Source organism: Mizuhopecten yessoensis, unplaced genomic scaffold (genome assembly GCF_002113885.1).
Source record: "Mizuhopecten yessoensis strain PY_sf001 unplaced genomic scaffold, ASM211388v2 scaffold2711.2, whole genome shotgun sequence".
Classification (NCBI taxonomy): Eukaryota; Metazoa; Mollusca; class Bivalvia; order Pectinida; family Pectinidae; genus Mizuhopecten; species Mizuhopecten yessoensis.
Window position 1 is genome coordinate 1,124,527 of NW_018485984.1, and position 11,116 is coordinate 1,135,642.

The following is an 11,116-nucleotide window of genomic DNA, read 5'->3' on the forward strand; positions in this document are numbered from 1 at the left end:
CTGCGCTGACCGAATCACACCTTTACGTAGATAGTGGCTTACTAGCGAGGTAGCTTCGACTGGTCTCAACAGTTATTTTCTCAATCCCGTGATGGCGTTTAATTTCATTATCTTGCAAAAGGTATCTAGATTTGTGGAAACTATCAGTTTTATAGGATAATTAATAGAATTAAGTGTTCACTTTTTCTTCAGCTTGAGTCTTAATCGCTTGACAAAATGGCAGTCGTGGTGTAAACAGGCTGACATTACGGGCAGAATTTTCCTCCTGAGAGTCATACAGAATCTTAAACTATCAGCCAAAATAATAGCTAAAGATAAATGCAAACTAGTGCTTTTTAAAGGACTATTCAGGGGGTTGGTATACCCTTGGTGGGAAATACGACACCGTCTATCGTCACGTTGTATATATGCTATAACGAACAATTTAGGAATATTTCTAACTTTTTTTATTCGTTTATTTTCAGTAGTTTGTCTGGGTTTGTTTTTCTCATTTCTTCCATACGTCAAGAACGTTACAGAATTTGTTTTAAAGAAATATATAGTTATTACATGACTTACTGCTAAAATCAATTTATATTGACAATTGTATTCATACCTGAAAACTATTGCTTGATAATTTTATATTAATTACATTTGATAAATGTATGTCATATTCAATTTTAATTGTATTTTGTAAATAGCATAATAATAAAAAAAAATATACTAATACTATAATTTGTATATTTATATTTACATATGTGCGATATTAATATTTCATATTTGTTTGTTTATATTTCAGATACCTGTGATCTAACCATATGTGTTGGAAGTAAGATACAAGTAAAATGGTAAAAATTAGAAAATAAATGAACAAAAGACCCATTCCTCGTGGACTTATGATGCGTTGCAATTTACCCTCGTGATTAATTGTTTTTTCTGTAATAATTAAATGGGGGACATGTAAATCATAGCTCTCGCTGAATATTAACAAAATGAGAAATGGAGATTTTCGAAAATGTCATTTAGATTTTTTTTCTACATCTTCGTGTTATTTTCCCATATATAAATCATGTTCAGTGTTCAATATTACAAAAATGAAAAATGACAAAGATTGAAACACAATTTTGGTATTTATTTTTTGCACGTGTTTCTATTTCTACTCTGCTGTTGTGCGTTATATTTTTTCTTATTGCTTAAGACTTAGACAGTCAATCGATGTGACAGAAGATGTGTCATCTTTATGACTTTGGCTAGTTTATGGTGAACCTTTGGATAGAAAGGACGTTGATGTCTTTTTTCACAGCCTAGGGTGAAGGGAAGATTCTACGTGAAATCAAGCGACAATATAACTCTGAATAAGGTGAAGCCGAGGGCCATTTCATAAATCATAAGCCTAATTTAGTTCAGTAAAAACCAATGAACCGAAATAAAAATATTGACGATATTTGTTCTATTTTGGCACCTGCAAGAATGTTACCATGGTAACAGTTGCCAAGCTTGGTGTTAATGTGTTGGGTAATTGAATGGCTTTGAAGTACAATAAGAGACTCGGGTGTGCTCAATATGCCTTCTCGTCAGAAGCATTGATAACGTATTGTTTTGTGGAGAAATAATTTACAGCCATCTTATCTCCAATAATAACTATCAACATTATAACATAAATCACTTTTACTCTAAATTGAAAAACTGAATGATAAATGAATTCCTAAAAATGTAAAGGAGAAATTAACCATTCTTTCTATCGAATCATAACAATTATTTCGCTCGTGTTCTGTAATTACTTTGTTTATAATACAGAATGTGTATGTAATGATTATAATATATACAAAGCAAAATTTTACCAAACAAACTTTGTTTAAATTATGAACAAAGTATACTCAAAGTACAAACGAATAAATTATCACTAAGATAGGACAAGTTAATTTCACCATCACTAACCATATAGTACACCATATTTATAAAAATATTGAATTTTATTACAATTATTGACTTTAGAGAGTACGCCTGATTTTATTAAAATACAGTCGTAAAATTAAAGCCTGGACTTTATATATATATAATATAATGCCGTGCTTCCCTGAAGTGTTTAAAATTTTATGGCGTATACTCTACAACCTATCTCTGCCAACCATCTGCCCAAGATGGAGTTTACAGGAAAACCTTCAAGGGATAAACAGACTCAGAATTATCACTTATATCGCAAAACAGAAAATGTATTACAATAAACAAATAAAACTTCTGAAATATCTTGAGTTTTCATTTTCAATCAATATTTTTTTATCTCTATTGCATGTTATTTTATTTTCATCATCAAATGTTGCCATGCATAACCCACCTTTGCGCTACATGAGGCAATTAAACCAACGTTCAAAGTCGCCATTCCAGTTTGGTGAGTACTCATTGCTTTCTTTGGCACTGGGGGACATAACACGGAACATGGGGGAGAAACAGCGAAGAAATTGTGTTTCCTTGCAGTATATATTACTCTTAGCAAGAGAGTTGTATGTGAATGTACAACAATGTTCCATTATTTTTTATCAATATTGTATTGATTATGTATATATATTTATATATATTATTCATAAGTTAACATTTTTTCTATAGCAGGTTTCTCCATTTCTTAAGCAAAATCATTTTTTTTTCATGATAAAATCATGTATGCGATATAATTAACATAATTGCTTGATTACATTATATGTGATAAATAATTCTCTAGTACAATGAAATAGTGCCAAGATTTTGTTAACTGCTCATTCAACCTTTAACATAATTGTGATTATGCATAGACAGAATTTTTAAAGTAAACGTATTTGCTGTGTTTTGTTCACAATTCGATTTCAGTCTTAATTCCCATCTCGTGGATATTGATTATTATATAGACAATGTGTGCATAAGTTTGAATGCCAATATTAAGAATGGTTTGTTCTGCACAGTTTACTATAGTTACTGCAAGTCGCAGGAGTTTCCCATGCATAATCTCTAATGAGGCATATTTGATTAAATCTGATAGCTAAGCTAAGTACGCAGGAATTAAGCAAGATTTATAGAAGCTTTTTGCTTATTTCATCTCTGGAATATGTATGTATATAACTGCAAATTAAGTTATGATATAATGGAATGATAATATCGTCCCTCATATTTTGTTATTTTGTCTTTTATTTTTACAGTGATGTCCATATTAAAATATTATCGGTAAATAATATCAATTTCAGTATGGCTTTTTACATTAAAGCTTTTCAATGATAAATATCAAATTATGTTAATATTTATAAAACTGTTGACTACATAAATAATCAATAAGCTTTCTATTACCACCATTATCTTAGTTATACATATAACGTAGAGATGTTATAACAACGTAAAAATGTGCATGTGTTGTTTTTTTTTTATTTTGTTGCAAATATCAGTGTATACTAGATATATATATTTTCTTTCTTAGCAATATACATTGTAAGGTGTTTTCATAGCATCAATGGTTCTGGTTGTGTCTTTCCCCTTTAAGTTATGGTCCCTACTTGTCAGGTTTATGAGCGGTTAGACGCCCACCCATGGATGACATCAATTAGTATACTGACCACACCAACTGGTGATACGTCAAAATTGGACACAGTTCTCAGTTATATGCGAGTTATAATATGTACATATGATAACATACATGTACAAATATCGAAAAACTGGAGGTTTAAGAAATAATAATCTATCTTGTCACACTTTACCAGTGTTTGACCCTTATTTCACACTTTCTACATCAAACAATGATCAGTCAGCATCAATCGGATTTTACTCATGTACTTTCATATAAATCATATTTATTAGTATGGATGTCTTATAACAAAACGCATATTAATTCTACGTATACAGGAGGTATCACTGACCACACAAAGACTGCGTATGGTCAGATTTATAGCACCAAGGTGTCATAAAGTATTAATATGTGTTATGGTATATTTATGGTATGAATAATATTACAACTATGATATAAATATACACGCTGATAAAATCCTTCCTGGCTTTGTTTATCACGCTATAACATTAATATAAAAATATAAACATAATGAATCAAATTTAAAAAAAAAAATGCATTTATATTTCTGAATTTTATGTTCACATTTAACATCTCATAAAGAAATATTCTGTGTATTATATTTCAAAATATTAAAACATGTTTCTATATTCAACTCATATGTAAATCAAAGTTCATAATACCAAGTCATGGCTCAGTAAATAGGCCTATCTCTGTCATTTATATGATATTTAAACTAATTCCGTAAAGAGTTATGCTTCATGAAGTTGCTCAATGAAGTTATTCAAGATATTGGTAACTATGAACTGATCGTAGGCAGCAATGTACATTATTTCTCAATTATTCAACAAATAGTACATGTTGGTATCATTTACAGTATAGTAAACGTTTTCTATTTGTTGGGTCTCTGTCTTGGCTGAAAAGAACACATTTGTCATTCACATAACTGACTGCCCACACCAGAAGATACGGTCAAGTGGTGACTTCAGGGCCAGTAAAAACGTGTTAGATTGGCACACGAAGTTACGGTCAAGTGGTCGGACTCCGGCCGATCCGCTGACCAGTGTACACGGCCCAATCAATAACGAACTTTCTCGGGGTCATTAGTTCGACGCCATAAATAAAGAAATCACATATCGGATAGCTTTATCAGCCACAGAGATTGTCTTATTAGTTGTATGTATCCTTAGTATAGAGCGTGTGTTCACTAGAGTGCCCAACTAAATGAACTGACGGATTAGCCAGGGATTGACCGAAGTTCATTATTTCAAGCCAAAATCAATGTCCAGCCCTCTAAGCCGGGTCGACACCAAGGGGTCCCTTGTGTAAAAACTATAATTTTGTGTGTCCAGTTCCAATACGTCTTCCGAAGGCAAACTAGCTTGTTCGCTGCTGGAACCTATTTTCAATATCATTTAGGTTTTCACAGCCGTTGAATGCAATTCCTTGGAATATATGTGCATACAATATACAAGCCATAAACGTCTCTTCATTTTTAGAAAATAAAAAGTGATTTTTTTATGAGTTCTTTCTGTATGATATGTTACATTTTGCTAACAATGTTTGACTTGAAACATCTTAAAGTATGGTCAAGACTGCTTAAACAATGTATACGACCTATTTATAAACTATTGCACTCTAGCATTAATTGTTTTTCTCTCAAATTACTATATGCACTATTTGACCAATTCTGACGTCAATCCTTTGCCATGGTCTCATTGTAGAATTTCATTGTTGTCAATGCAGTGTAATTTGCTCCTCAAACACTTTCTGAAATACATAGGGCCCTTTTTTTTTTAGAAAATAACAAAAAATATCGTATACATATTGTTAAACTTTCCTTACACAAAGGCATTGTACATCTGATATCTTCACTCGGGTTTTTGACTATTATTCGTAATAGGAAAACGAGTAATAGGAAAACGAGTAATCCTGCATTTTATTAGATATTTAGGCAGATAACAATACTCTTTACTTGTTTTTGTATGGATTGTCTCTTAATTAACGTCTGAGACGATCTACTAATTTCTGTTCCTTTGGGATATTGTTTACGATTAAATAAACAATTTACATTCTACCATTATAATTAAAATGTAGAAATAATTATAACTCTGGTATGTTGGTTGTGTAATTTACTGCACATGTTGTAAATAAAATTGAATTTAGGTAAGAAAAATTGACACGTACTTACACATTAACTATTCAATAGCCATGCGTTAAATTCTTCCTTGGGGCTACTATAAATCACGAGCCACTTTTTGGCAAGAGTTTTGATATTAGCTATACCTGCCCTTGTTCTGTGTATAAATCAACTGCCAGTGAAATAATCCACATGCAGTCTTACATCCAAGCATGACCAGATAGTCAAAACAAACAAAATATATGTATATTCTTGTTTTAATGTTTTGCTGTGTTTGTTCTGTATTTGTAAAAATTAAGAAGGACCAAGTATGAACTTCTGAAACACTTCGCTGTGACAAAAAGATACTTCATCAAAGTTGTGCTAATTATTGGCTATATATATATATATATATATGAATATTACCGCTTGAATATAAACATACAAATTATCTTTCTTCTAACACTTGCCTTTGCTATATATTTATTTCTTCACTAACGTATACAGCAATGACATTATATTATATAATGTATCAACGGTACCTCAATGTCGACAAGTGACGACATGATTTTGGCTTTAAAATTGCGGAATGAACGGTTTCCTTAACCAAACCCTTATTACGTTAGATAAATTGTGACATAAACCATCGTAAAATTTTATTTTCTATCTACATATTTCTTATTATTTACTCTTTATTATCTTGAAGGCTATAGTGTCTAGGTGACATGCACTTTAACAAAATGTTGACGTTGATTGCTTTTCTGCTTTTTGAATAGTTTATATTAATTTATTGTCTTACGAAATGCGTTAGAAAAGAATACTTTTCATTTTAAACAGGAAAAAATCACCTTTTCTATGCATCAGATACATCAATCCTGTTACAGTTTATGGGCTTGAAAACAAGTAGACTTCAAATTGACTGATCTGTGAAACATCTGTGGTAACATTTATATAAGTATATTTAAATATATGAAATAAATACATATATACACCACTTATAATTGGTTGGGCTAAGACAAAAGGACAGAGTGCTAGTAACAACACAGCAATTGGTCCAATGAACTATACCGTCATAATTCGGTGGCAGCGTTGGGATACACAGGTACATCCACATCCATTTCGCATTAGGCTACATTTGCACTTAAGCCTAAAAATATAATTAACTTCAGAGGTTGATTATATCATAGACAATTAAAACAGTCAGCTATATCTATCTTTAGCCGAGGGGACTATTGGTGTTGTATATAATAGCTATATTTTCAATTATAGTATATCAGTTCTATCTTCTTGTAATATGATGCATATGTACATGTAACTGTTCTGTTTCACTGTGTCTTGATAAAGGAGCGGATCGCTCCGAAAATTTGACAAACTAAACTTGTCCACACTGTTGGAATTACTTCTTTGCCCCATATATATACATATATATACATATAAAATGTGTTCGGAACATGTGTTTTCCTAAACAAAACATTATAATTCAGACCAATTCCAACATAAAAGTTAGAAATCGTACAAAGGAAAACAATTTATATTGAATTTAATGTAACGGGACATATATAAACTATATATTTTTTCACACAAAATGTTATAGAAATACCGTTTATTTCAAATTCAGAAATAATAACCAAAGTTAGATATTGGTAAGAAACATTTTGTTTAGAAAATGACCATTTGTTGGCACCAGAGGTTCGGAGGTTCGGAAACATTTTATCTCGAAACTTTTCCAAAAAAGTTTTGGGCACAAGTGTCCCCAGAGTATGCATATTGTGCATATTTGATAGAACGATAAGAAACTAACGAGCAATTCCAAAATATCCCAAAATCTCTTCCTAATTTACGACTCCATCAAGCTATAAATTACTTTGAATGGAATACACTTAATTGAACCAAAATATTTAGAGTCGTAGATTCCTATAGTGTATGCATTCTACCATTACCAACTCAAAAAAGATCGATATCAAATTTATACGAATAATATATTATTTTTAATTACATACCCATTCTATATGAGATCGGTAGATCTGTATGTATCATCATTTATGTACAAAGCACATAAAGAATTGTCCCCGGAAGGCGATATTGGAAACACATTTTCAATTGTACAAGTTTCAAATTACATCTATTACTACAATGATATATGACATTTTTATAATGGTCGACCACAGAAATTGATACAAAGTGAAAAACCAAACGAAATTCCTGTCTAAAAAAATCTACAGGTAAATAGGCTATACAATAATAGCTTGCTTCATTATAGCCCATTGGCAAGAAAGTGCAAACAAGTGCTAAACACCTTGGGGTACGTACAGGTAAGTAAATAAATATCCAGATAAACTGCCCCATGTAGCTCTAATACCTTGACCTTTTCATGTAAAGAAATATCGTATTTGTCACTTAAGCAATGTGACACTGGGTTTTGTATTTTTATATAGTTGACTCTACAGCATACGAAACATATACCCAGCGTCGCGATGCTCGACGGGGTATCATTGTCCATCTTGTCAACATTTCACCCCATTACACCTTTCTCGGCATACCGGCTGTAAACGCACGCTGAGCTGACGACAGCCACAAGTAAAACACAATAATATTTGTTTAATATTGTCACAATTTGTATCAAAACATACAAAACTCCGATGATATGCCACTGTTTTCGAATGCATCATTTCGACAGCCACCATAGCCTCGACTCGTATCCACCGCCGTAAAGTCTAGCTAAGACCGCCAGATAGAAATGGTACTTCAATTCTCAATGTACACAACACATATATAATGTTACCAAAGAACTTTAACAGATATGTTTCTATTTTGAATTATGTAAAATATTTGATATATAAGATAGACAAATTAATTGACAAAAGATATATTGAATTGTGATGAAGCGAGCGTGCGACCGGAGACATGTTTGCCAACAGATCTGTCACGGGGTAGGATAAGCGCCCTTCACAGCTTCGGGTGAAAGGATACATATATATTATATATTTCTACCACAGATGACTAATCGCATTCCTGAACCATCTTCCCAAACCAATTAATACAGTCTATCAAATTCTCATTTAATCCAGAATTACATTACAGTGGAATTGGTGTATAAATGAACCAGCGTCGTGTATTGACAATGTCTCTGTTTAGACGAGTTAGAATATAAAAAGAATTCCATCATGAAAAAAACACCTTTTCTTGAGATTAGGAAGGAAAATAGAATAAAAATGCCAGATACAAAGCCACTTTCTTGAGCCGGGTAAAGAATATACAAGAATTCAAACATGCATAATGCTTCTTGTGGCGATAGGTTAAGAAAATGTGAAGCATTGCATATCACTATTGCTAGGACAAGATAACTTCTGATTACAGCTCTCCTTCACGTTACCTTCCAAAGTACCAGCTTCAGGGCATTCATTACAGATTAAAATGCATTCGTGGTAAATAAATCAGTGGATTGGAATACATTTTATACTCCTAGGATTTTATGAATTACAGCCTGGAATAATGTCACAAAATCATATTATCATTCCGAAACTAACACTTTAAACAAACAGTAATGGTGTCCAACTTATATAATCTCTTAACTACCTAAATGATCCAATTATTGTTAAAACGAGTAAAACAATGAGCTCAAAAAGCGCTACACTTTATGACTACTGAGTGAAACAATAGAGGGTGGAAATTATCTGTGTTTCTGTGCATCTGTAATGCAGGATATTGATTTATAAGGTCGGTAACTCTAACTGCTAAAACACTCGCAAGCGTTTTTGTGAAAAGGATAATTTAATTTCCCGACACTGATAGCGATGCAAGCGGCCATATTTGTATGATCTACGATAATTCAGAAAAATGAGAGGTATCATATACATTGATGTGTGAATGCTGATATAGAAAATGTGCATTTATGTTTCAAAAGTAGTACATGATAACAGCCGTAAAACATATTAGGCAGGTTAGAGCAACGGGTATTAATCACAGTTAACCGGTAAATTAAGACAGTATACATTTTATAGTTATTATATTTGATAAAAATGATATATATGTAGCTGCATCATGTGACTTTGATCGAAAGTATATTTTCAGCATCCCGTCTGGAGCCTCATCTGGTCACGTGATAGTTACCCTACCTTATTAACCCCGAGAAACGAACGGTGTTTGTTGGTCCCACTCGCTCGGTTCTACAGGGTAAATACGACAGAGCCAAAAATATTGAGGCTCTCCACGGGGGTATCCATATGAACACAAAACAGTACAGATGAGATGTAATAAAAAAAAATACATAACTTACGATTGCACTCATTGGATAAATCATTCGTGTTCGCTATCTCGGTTTCAACTAAGAACTTTCCAAAGTAAATCTATATAAAGTATTTGTTTTCTGCAAAAGCTAACGGAGTTACTAGTACATAATGGTACACGCAGAGCAAGCTATGGAGTCTTCAATGTTTTTGTTTTGTTTTTGGTATTACATTATAGCAAACTGCTAGCCAAATCTGGAAGAGTAATATTGATATTATTATCCTTTAATGATTCCCGATTAAGCATTTCAACATTTCATTTTTAACTGTAAAATAATTACTAACATTAGGACAGCTTTCCTCACAAAAAAAGATAATTTAAATGTATTAAGTAGAAAATGAACAATAAAAAGTTGTTTGAACTCAGAAAAGCAGGTTATAGCAGAATGCAAAAGTACTTTCTGCTTTCTTATAATTAATATATTTTCATATATGTGAACTATTATATCAGTAATATTTGTATAGAAATCAAATAATCTTTTAAGTGATGAAGTACCTAGATTCATAATGGAAAACTGTGTATAAGAAGTCAAAATAAAGTTTTTATGCAAATTGATACGAAAACACATTTTTATGGATTAAACCACGTAAGACAATACTGAATTAAAACCCAATGTTTTACCGCCATAATAACCGGAGTACTAGCAGCACCTGAGCGTCAAAGATAATGGCTAATCATCATCTACTGTTCCCTTACAGTCTTACAGCAGAAATAGCTGAGCTCAGTATGTCATGAGCGGTATCGTAAATCACTATTGTATATACACATGCAAGATTAATTTAAAAATATAATGAGTATGATATTAATTCAGTGTTCATCAACAATGTTACAGTCTAAACTAAATTATATTTTATGTCATTTTGTGATTTACGGCAATGTGACATAATTAATAATAGATGCACTCCGGTTTTACAGTATCATAATACTCAGTGCACTTAAATACATACGTTGTATAATAGGGCTATTGGAAGGGTTCAGTCCGGAGCTTAATCGTGATCCCTGTGTCAGGCTATCGGTGTCAAACTCAGCACATGCACTAGTACAATAAAATCTAAAATTAAACCAAGGTCGGTTCACAATGCGGTTCGGAACGCCTTGTTGAATTTGAAGAAGGGGACATACTGGTTTGTCGTCAGTTGATCTGGATCAGGGTCATAAGATGTATCTGTTTGTAAAGAAATTCTCTCATCGACTTGTGTTCCGTGGGG